The sequence below is a fragment of the Echeneis naucrates genome, chromosome 21 (genome assembly GCF_900963305.1).
Source record: "Echeneis naucrates chromosome 21, fEcheNa1.1, whole genome shotgun sequence".
Taxonomy (NCBI): Eukaryota; Metazoa; Chordata; class Actinopteri; order Carangiformes; family Echeneidae; genus Echeneis; species Echeneis naucrates.
The window spans coordinates 22,879,814-22,888,053 of NC_042531.1; positions in this window are offsets into that span (position 1 = coordinate 22,879,814).

An 8,240-nucleotide genomic window follows, 5' to 3' on the forward strand; every position below is an offset into this window, starting at 1 on the left:
ACTCACATTGATCTGCTCCAGAATGTATGTCTTAATTAGTGGAAAAATATCTTTAAACAGCCTTGTAGGTATCTGGTCTAAAAGACAAGTTGATGGTTTAGATGATGAGACTATACACAGTAAAATTGGCAGTGTCAAAGTTCACTGACTCTTTTAGAGTTATTTTAACTACAGTTTGAGTAGAATGCCCCCAAGTGTTCATGTTAATTTTGGTAATTAAAAGACGTGGTGTAAACTTGACTCTGGAAAGCCCCTCCCACCTCCTCCAGAAAGGATGACTTTGACCGGCATAATTTCTTCTCTGTTGAACAACAGCAGTAATTTTCTTCTTATGATCTAATAAACCAATTATTTGGCATTTCAACAGAAACATCATTCTTGTTCCTTGCACTTGAGCCGAGCTATTTCGTATCTTAAAACATCAAACTCTAAAGGGCTAAGGCTAAGGTAAGGTAATGGCTAGCTTAAAATGTGTCATGTCTAACTACTCACTGTTTGCAGGAGGTAATTAAGTTAACATTAATACAATGTGGAAGGGTGATTGTGTTTGTACATTTTATTATGTTGTTCCCTTGACTTGAGCTGGTTTCATATCTTAAGTCGCCGAATTTCAAGGGGCTAATGCTATGAGCGGTGTCTTAACTGTAGCAGCTGTAACCAAAGGCGTGAAAGTTGTTGACAGTTTGGGGACTGAGGTGGATGGCGATGGTGACCAATTAACCACTCAAAATAAACAGTCCCCTATTTGTTTGGTTCAAATGCAAAAAATTAGATATGAGGACTGCAAAGTGCATGTCGGTAATATTTCACTTTGAAGTGAAATGAGTGAGCTTCATTAATTCAGTCCTACCATACCAACAAAGGGGGGGACCATGCATGAGGCTGGTCAACAGATGAGTTGAGTGGGTGTATGAGGTTCAGGCTAATCCTTCCAGCTCGCCATCCAGTTCTTCATCCAGCTTTTCTCATGCAGTTTTTCTCATCCAGTTTAAAAACCTGACCGTTGTTCAGCAGTAGTTAGGATTTGTCAGCAGTAGACAAAGCTAAATCCATTGTTCTCAAGTCATGAAAAGTCAGAGGTTCCCACCTTCTGATTGGCCCATCATGACAGAACAAGATGGCTTCTGATGACAGGCAAGATGCCATTTAACTGGCTCAGACAGCCAATTTACCTGTCAATCAGGGTTTCACACTATCTGGGTTACATACGCAAGTTCTTTGTCAACTGAAGCCTGTATTGTTCATTTGATAAGGAGTGGATATACTACAGCAGTGAACTGTGCAACATGGTCAGAACCTGTCTCCACGTCATCCTCTCCTGAGCAGTTCCACCCACCATCCCTTGATTCGTCTGACTCTCAAGATAGAGTCATTGTTTCATAGACTCCTCACAGTAAATGCCAGAGGCTGGATTTAGAGGCCAAGCAAGTAAGAATTAACACATAAACTGAACTTTGAATTATGGGTGATGGGCTGAACTGTTGCTTTAACTATGAATTGTTGAATTGCTTATATTCCCAAATGTGGAATTGTTTTGCTTTGTGTTTTTAGTTGGTCGAATCCATTCTGACCAAGAAATCTGGTGGGCAATGTATATTAAATGAATATAATCGGAGCAAGTCCTTGGCGAATGAAACGAGAAGGAAAGTGGTGAACATACTGGCAGCTGACATAATGGAGAAGAATTGGTAATTTGCTAATTGTTTTTAGTTAGTCCTTGCACTCTCAATCTTCCTCTCAGATTAATTTGACATCTGAGTTAAATACAGTATATGTGACGGAGACATCCTGTCTTTTTTTTTAAATATTGCAGTACGTCACCACCCAGACAGGTGAAAGAAATGTATGCCAAAGGAATTGTGAGCTTATTCCCCTACCTCAGTGACGCATACTCCAGGAACGGTTATGTAAGTCACACACTATAATGGCTGTGACGTTGTTGCATACTACACTGAAACATTTAGATTCTTACTAGAGCATGGTAGGTGGTGTAAATGCAATGTTTTTTTGATAAAATTAGTATTAAAAATGGCTGATATTAAAAATCTCACTCTCCTTTTGTGTGTGTGTGTCCAAATCATTTTGCAGCACCTCAACTTTAGATAAATCTTCTTAATGGATTGTCTATTATTCTTTGGTGCTGCTTGAGATAGTTGTCTTTGTGTTTGTGCCTCTTTGACACCATGCGGCTAGCCCAGGTGAGTTGGCCTGTGTTGGGTTTGTTTGAGTAGAGGGCTGTTCAGGTGAGTCTAGTTGCTGAATCTGATAGCGTAGCTTGTCTTGCCTCCACCTCCTGCACCCTCTATACTTTCATGCCCCCTACCCTAACTAGGGTCTGTATCCCATCCCTACTTTTATCTCCATGTCTTCCATTTCTCCCCCCTACCCAAACCAGGGTCTGTATCCCCCCCCCTCCGCTTTCACTGGTGCAGTTGGTGAGAGGTTAGAGTAGTAGACAGTGGTGCTGTTTGAGATAGTTGTCTTTGTGTGAGGAGTGGTGATGGCTGGCATTAAGGGGTGACTCTGGGACGGCAGTGTTCACGGTCTAGCCTTCTGGAGGTGTCGTGGGCCTAACTAGACGAAACACAGACGAAAGGAGGTTCCCACCTGATGACCCCAAAGACATGATAGTTATCACCGCTCACTGGCCTAGTTGGATATTATCTATACGACACATAGAGCAGGGCGAAAGTTTGTTGCTAGGAAGGTAATCACTGAGTCTGGTCCATTTTTTTGTCGCACAAGTTTCTTGTGTTTCTCTAAATTCTTCCAAGGAGCATTATTATGATGCTGAGAGTGGCACTGAGTACTTTGTCTGGAGGATTATAACTATTCAGAGATCTACTGTCAGAGGCAGATGATCATAATTTGGAGGTAACACTAATAATACCAGAAGATGATCAAATTAAATCAAATCCAATTTATTTCATAACAAAGTCATAACAAAGTAATGATTTGGCACTATATGGCAGCCATCTGCCTCGACCGGTTGGGTTGAGAGAGTGAGCGAGTGAGCAAGAGAGGCATGGGGGCAGGCAGGGTACTGTAGGGTGAGAAAGAGAGCAAGAGTGGGAGATATTCAAAACAGGTGTAAGCAGGAACATGATGCTGCATGGAGTTCATGGAGATGATGCTGTAGTATGGAATTCATGGGGATAAGGGAGCAGCAGACGTTGCAGGAACACAGGATGGCACTGAGTCACCACCTGCAGGATGAGGACAGGAAGCATGGTTATTGTCAGTGCATGCAAGGGGGGGGGATGAGAAAGATGGTCAGTCCCCAGCAGCCTAGGCCTATAGCAGCATAGATAGACTTTCACCTTTTAGCTATAAGCTCTGTCACACAGAAAGATTTTAAGCCTGGTCTTGAAAATTGCTAAGAAGTCCGCCCCTCGGACTGAGGGCAGAATAGTGGCAGAATATAATCTGCCTCCCGATTTACTCTTGGAGACTCTAGCAACCAGAAGTAAACCTACATCTAGAGAGCGGAGTGGCCTACTAGGAGAGTAAGGGACTATGAGCTCTCTGAGATATGATGGAGCTTGGCCATTAAGAGCTTTATATGTTAACAGAAGGATTTTAAATTCTACTCTGTATTTTACTGGCAGCCAATGAAGATCAGCTAACACAGGAGAGATGTGATCTCTTTTCCTAGTTCCTGTTAATATTTGTGCAGCAGCATTCTGAATAAACTGAAGGCCTTTCAGACATTTGTTTGGACATCCAGATAGTAATGAGTTACAGTAGTCCAGCCTAGAAGTTACGAATGCATGGACTAGTTTTTCTGCATCATCCTGAGAGAGGATGTTTCTGATTGTCCTAATGTTTCTCAGGTGGAAGAAAGCTGCCCTACTGACTTGTTTTATGAGGGGCAAGGTTTCTTACAGTGGAGCTGGAAGACAAACTAATGTCGTCCAGACTGATTAGATGATTAGGTAGCGTTTCTCTGAGGTGCCAAGTTAGGGCCGAGTACAATAACTTCAGTTTTGTCAGAGTTAAGGAGTAAAAATTTTTGGGTCATCCAGACTTTTATGTCTTCAAGACATGTCCGCAGTTTGACTATCTGACTGACTTCATTTGGCTTTATTGATAAGTACAGCTGAGTGTTGTCTGCATAACGGTGAAAGTTGATGCCCACTCTGTGCTCTGAACTAATTGAAACACAGATATGGCATTTTTGGAGTGGAGAGACACTAAATCTCTGTACGATTTACATCATGATCAGCTTCTATTGATGTGTAGTACTGGACAGAAATGTGTGATATAGCTAGTGTTATGGGAGAGGATAGTTATACGCCATTTTTAAACTTGTAGATAATAGAGCTGATAGATAGATATGTTTCTGACATAGGCCTAAAGGAAGCAGATATGGAGTAAGGAGGATTGGTCCAAGTACCAAGCCCTGTGGAACTCCATAATTGGCTATAGTATTGTTATAGTTATTGTTAATATGAACTGTGCTGCCTCTAAAGCATTATTTACTTTTACATATTTGTCCTTTCAGTAATCAGTAAAATTGTGTATTGATATCTTCTCTTAAGTTTGACTTGTTTTTGACTCTTATTTTGACATTTCTTTATGGATGACATCATATCCTGCCAAGGCATTTCCTGTGTATACTCTTCCAAGTTGATCAGAAAAGCATGACAGACATGTTGTGCATGCTCTGAATGTAATTTGCCTTCATCCGCTAAAAAGCATCATAGAAGCAATGCCGTAAGTTCATGTAATGAAGGTTGAAGATGTTAAAAATTTTGAAAACAAATATATTTGATAAGTGGTTAAAAAATGTTTATTTCCAGTTATTTACAAGCTAGGAATTATGCTAGTAAGACATATAACTTTTACTTAAAGTGCTTACACTGATGTAAATTCATGTGTATTGTCATGTAATTTCATATTCAGTTTTCACCAGCATGTTAATGAAGAGGTGTGACAGTAAATGGTTGATCTTACTACGACTCTGTCTTCATTGGCAACAGTTTAACTTGGTGTTTAGTCAGAGTTTTAACACACTGCATGAGGACACTACATGAACAAAATGATGTCTGTCTGAAAAACAGAATTTGAACCAGCTTAGTGCAGTTCCTTTAATACAAATTTCATGTTCCAGTCTCTCTAATAAAATAGGATTGTCAGTGGTGTTGAATGCAGCACTGAGATCTAAGAGAAGTATGGAGGCTGATCCATTGTTAGAATATCGCTCTAAATCCTGACTTAAACACTACGAACAAGCCATTCCTATGCAGATGGTCATATAATTGGTTTGCTACTGCTTTTTCAAAAAAATTTAAATGAAGGGAAGTTTTGATATTGGTCAATAGCTGGCCAAATATCTGGATCAAGATTTGGCTTTTTAAGTTGGGATTTGATTAAATCAAATCAGATATATGACTGGGTTATGTACCCCAGACTCTTAAGACCGCAAAAATAACGTCAAATTAATCAGGTCTAGGATGAACGGGTCACTTAATTTGGAACTCTCTTTAAAGAGGCTCATTTGTCCTGGGTCTAAAAGACAGGTTGATGGTTTAGATTATGAGACTATTGTTAAGAATGATGGGGGGTTTGTACTTCCTTTTTTTTCTCCTCTCCCTTCTCTTTAATTTTTGTTTTGACTGGTTGCCATGGAGATAAGGAGGGTTGGTTGAGTTGGGGGCAGGGTGTCTGTGAGGTGCACATCTCCGCCAGTGGAGGCTGAGGCTGAAGAGTCTCAGGTGTGGGCTGGGATTACAGATGCCACCACAGTGAACACAAGAGCCACGCAGCGCACCACAGATTCTGGGAGAAAACCCCCACTTTGGTTAACACAGTCCTGGATCCCTCTTCTTAAAAAAACAAAAAAACAAAAACCACCAACTGAACAACAAACCCAGGGGGAGTGGTTCGCTCACTCCGGAACCGAGAACTGCAGTCCAGGCAAGTCCTCCGATCCTCCGTGGCCCGGTAAAATAACCCACTTCACTTCACTCGCACTCCTGGTAGACCAATCCATCTTTCCGTTTCCCCTCTGTTAAAAGCTGTGTGTCGCTAGGTTTAGCGTTAAACCACGGGCAGATGGGCTGCACGGTGCTAGCCTCTCGCTAAACAAATGGTTGTGTATGTACGCAATATTTAGTCAGTAAGATTGAGTGCACTAATCTACCACTAGAAGTACAACATGATCGTGGGTCCAATTTCACTTCAGGTTGTTGGGATATTGTACATATTAAAAGTATGTATTCAGATAACAGTTAATCACCAGTATGCCTTTTTGTATTAAGATGTGTGCTTCCAAGCTTGATGTGTTATGAAGAATATGTAGTTGCTTGGATAGTGGAAAAGTACAGAGTGTCCGTTAGAAATGAACATACAGAAGACACATGGTTTGAAGTAGATGTCCTTGTAAAGTGTGTGAGTCAGAGAATGACAGAGAGTGTGCGTACTTGTGACAGAAAGGAAATATCTCTCACAGACAGACAAAGAGGAGTCAGATAGCAGCGAGGTTAGGTCAATCAGAGAGAAAACAGGCGCACTGCTTGCACATTCATAGCAGACCAATCAGAAGTGGAAAACGACGCGTGGACATCGACAACGGACCAATCAGAAGAGGACATCGGCTTGCGTGCACATTTATCTGAACTGTTACGTCTTATATACTGGGTCAGGGAAATACAGAGTGTGAGACTTCGTGAACTGACACACATTTGTTGGTGTTAGGGAAAGAAGTTTCGACCCAGAGCTCTGTAAGCTTTATTCTTCTGCTGGATTAAATAAATACTTGAATTGAGACCGAATATCTTCTCCTATTCTCTTCATAAAAGAACGCGCTGGAGACGGCTCACACATAGAGTACGTTGTTTAGTAGATTGAGCAGACTGTTCTCCAACAAATTGGTGACCCCGACGTGATGAAGAAGGAGAAGTGACGGAGAAAAAGAAAAAAAAAGGAGTACACAGCGGAGGATCGCAGTTCGGTGACAACACTTGGCCGGCCACAAACGAAAGGTAAGCAGACGCCTGTTTAATCAAAAGTTCTGCAATTGGACATACCAAAAGTGTGTTGTCATTTAACTAAAGCCTCCTAGTAAACCTAAAGCAGAAAGAATAAAGCTTAAAACGGTAAGTTGTCGACAACAGGACGGGGGTGAGATGCCCGGAGACGGACCTTAAGTCCGCACTCTCTCCAAACACGAGACATAGTCGGGGGAATGGCCCTGGAATGATTCATAAAATCATCTCCTAAATATTAAACATAGTCTAAGAGGCCCTGAGACTTAGGGTGTGCCATCCAGTCTCTACAGAGGTGACCTCGCCTCGGGGGAACATCCATAAGGTGGTCCCTTGGACAGGTAATGATATAGATAGCTCGGGGAGACATCCATAAGGTGGCTCCTTGGACAGCTGGTGGTATAGTCGTGAGCGTCCTGAGAGAAGTACTAAAGAGTGAAAAAGAGGTTGAAAGACCCCTGTGTTGATTGTGGAAACACAGAAAAGAGGTTACGGAGTTTTGTAAGCGGGGGAGCGTGTGCCATGTGATCCTCAACCTGAATACTATCGCTCAAATTGAGACACGTATATTCAGCGGCTTGCAAAACCACTCCATTTCTGGAGAGTGTAAGATATGAAGTATTGTTGGTTTGTATAAAATAATTGTGGTATAAATTGTGTGGGTGGTTTACCGACAACCAGCTATTTTTACGAGGCGGAAGTGCTGTGTAGGGCCTAGTAGAGGTGGCCCAAATTCCAGCGCTTTGTCGGATCTCGAGCGGTGTCGTGTTCGGTGGGGCATAAGGGAGGAAGTTGTGTAATTTTGCCTCAAGATAGAAGCTAACTGTCGCCGAGCAATAGGCATCCCGCACCCTCTTAGGAGAGAGGTGTAGAAGCTTGGATGTGTCGGCCTGCAGCTAGTGGAACTTGAGAAGCAGAATCACAGCAGTAAAAGGGAAGAGTAAGTCCGCGGTGATCTGCATGCAGTCGCAGTCACGTGGCGTGTAGTTACAAAGGAACATAGTTTGATAATTCTTGTAAAAGTGTGACTACATTGTTACATTACCATGGAGGGAGAGTTCGAGAGGGAGTGTGGGGAGTATGGAGGGTGCGACGGATTAGTACGCAACCAATATAAAAACATTAGAACACAACTATTATCTGGCATCGTAGATAAAGACAGAGCAGCCATAAACAAAAAGCAGGAAGCGGCAGAGCAGGGTCAGAGCGCAGGTATGTTGCAGAGACAGAGCTGGAAGAAGAAGGAGCAGG